The sequence below is a fragment of the Octodon degus genome, unplaced genomic scaffold, assembly GCF_000260255.1.
Source record: "Octodon degus isolate 3935 unplaced genomic scaffold, OctDeg1.0 scaffold00248, whole genome shotgun sequence".
In the NCBI taxonomy this organism is placed as follows: domain Eukaryota; kingdom Metazoa; phylum Chordata; class Mammalia; order Rodentia; family Octodontidae; genus Octodon; species Octodon degus.
Genome location: NW_004524824.1, coordinates 333,569 through 336,256, shown reverse-complemented (window position 1 = coordinate 336,256; position 2,688 = coordinate 333,569). Strand labels below are relative to the sequence as shown.

At 42.6% G+C, this 2,688-nt stretch overlaps 1 pseudogene; it reads right to left on the bottom strand.

Annotated features, from left to right (window-relative positions):
- Positions 1–688: 688 nt before the first annotated feature.
- Positions 689–2,256, bottom strand: LOC101574353 (annotated as a pseudogene).
- Between the last annotated feature and the right edge of the window lie 432 nt (positions 2,257–2,688).

The window sequence follows — 2,688 nt, the reverse complement described above, 5'->3', positions numbered from 1 at the left end:
AAATGGGCAGTATGATCTTATTGTTGATCTTCTAGAAAAGTTGCCTGCTAGCAGTTTTCACTTTTTATAAAGAAAGGAGATTAAGAAAGAAGAGGTTAAAATGGTTTTTACTGTTTTGGGGTAAGTTATTTATTCCATCATAATCTTTACATTGATTGGAAATGGAAATTTAATGCCTCTAGTGAGGGCAAAATTGGTCACCTGCAAGTCAATCTGTGACTGAAACTGTCTATCAAATGTTCTTGGTGCCTATATGACATCTGGCGAGAAGGAAAGGAGGAAGGGGTGGAGAAGAAATTATAGAAAACTGGGCATTTATTCCAACATCATGGGTTAATCTGGAAGAAAAAAATTATCAAAAAGAAAATCCTTGTTAGTTAGAAAAAATAAGATTGCTACAATTTTCATCCCTTCCTCTAATTATGGGAACAAGATCTTTAGAGAAAGTACAGTTACTCAGTATCACCATTTTTGCTTCTTACCATCTAAATCACAAGTATATCAACACTCCTTATAGTTATTTCTTCCTTCCCAAATATATTTGTTTTTTTTTAAACACAAAGTACTACTTTTATTTGGCTCATTTCTCCGTTTATTAGGATCATCACATTTGGAGACGCACAGGCACTTAGGTCTAACATGACTACAAAGTTACCCCAAATCCCAAACTTTTCAGCCACAGATATTTCACTTCTGTTTAAAGAAAAAGCTTTCAAAACATCAGAGTTAGCTTGATACACTGGCCTGCACATGTGGGGACTACACAGTTGTAAATGTTTCCACTTCCTGCTCTATTGTCTTCAGTAAGAGGAACCCAGATAAGGACGGAAATGTATGCGGCTGTGACGTGGACGCAGTGGAAGGACTCCTGTGAGTCCACCCGCATAACACGGAAGCGGACGCAGCGTGCAGAGCCCACAAGGGCTTCCTGGGCCATCTGGGCCTCCATGGCCTGTGCAGTCCACTCTGGGGCCGTCTGGCTGATCTTCTCCAGAAGGTTATTCACTTGGAAGCAGAGGGACTGGATCTGCTTGTCCCATGTTGGCAAAGCTTCCCGTGTTTCAAAATGAACAATTCCATCAATCTGGTCAATAAAACCATTCATCCGTCCTTCTGTTATCATTTGAGATGCAATCTTTTCTGCCTTAGCAGCAGGGATCTCTAGAAGTGCACCAAGCTCTTCAAAGGTGATATTATTATATAATTTGCTTGCTGACAACAGATTATGTTCAATAACAGCTCTGTCCAAAATGCTAGAACCGTCAGCCGTGGTAGCTTTCTGGTGAGGCATCAGCATGGCAGCGAACTCTTGAAGCTGATTTCCTCTAATGATCCTGTCTAGGTACATTTTCTCTAGGATCCCATAGGCAGCGAGCTGCTGGCACCTCTCATCCTTAAAGAGCGTAGCTAGCATCCGGGAGCGCTGCTGTCCTGCTGATGCTAAGATGGTACAGTGCAAAGCATGTTTTAAGGCCTCTAGTCTCTCACTCTCATGGACTGTTGTCTTGTAAGAGAGCTCATTGTACCTTTGTGCGGCTTCAATGAGTTTTCTTCTATAATCAAGAACACGTGCATAGCATGCCTTATAGTGTATCTGTAACTGCTCGTTGGTGGACTCATTCTGGAGCAGGGACGCTCGGCTTATGTACGCCTCTGCCTGTGCAGGGTCGTCATCCTCCAGATACAGCCTCGCAATCTTCAAGTAAGTCTCCAGCTTATAGTCCACATTGTACTGGTTTTGTCCTGTTTCCAAAGGAATTCCCACCAACACTTGGGCTGCATTTCTCCAGTCTTCTTCTTTCTCATATATGGATGCAAGGTGCTGTCTTATGGAAGCAACCTGCTCCTCAAATGAAATAACTCTTGGCTGGATTTTTTCCAAGGTGAGATGATAGATTTCTTTGGCTGTACTATCAGGCAGGTTAGGGAGATGTGTGCAGAAATCAGTCAGCAGCTGTCGCGAGATCACAAGACTGACATTCTCATTTACCATTGCTTCCACAAAAGCTTTCAAAGCTTCTAGTTGCTCTGCCCCAGATAACTGAATGGCTTTCTCCAGGATCTGCCGATACCCATCTGTAATCCCAGCACTTGAGAGGCTAAGGCAGAAGGATCACTTCAAGGTAGAGGCCATCCTGGACTACATAGTGAGTTTGCCAGCCAGGTCTTTATGCGAGCCGCTCGAATTCATGAGCTGGGCCAAATCCTGGCGCACGGCTGCCGCCATCTTTCTCTAAGCTCAGCCGAAGCCGCGAGGCCTCTGCTTCCCAAATATATTTGGAAGAAAACCAGGACCATGTTTTGAGTTTCAGTGTTTGGTCGGAAACATAGTTTAACAAAAACAGTAACTGCCCATAATACACTATAACAGGTTCAAAACTTTACTCAAGAAAATATGGGTGCAACAATTTTCCAAATTAATGAAATGAAAGATTTGGTGAGGGCTGGTCAATTTGTGAGTGTGTGTGTGTTTGTGCACGTGTGTGATCAGGTGTCAGACTCTGGACCTTGTGCTTGCCAGGCAGGAACTTAAATCACTGAACTATCTCCCTGGCCCCTAGTCAATTACTGATCAATCATATTATATTTAATTTTTTTTATTTTTCAACAAATAATACACTGCATATATTCTTCTTAGTGGTTAATTGCTGTACAAGATGCGGACTTGTGATCCTATTTACAAACACC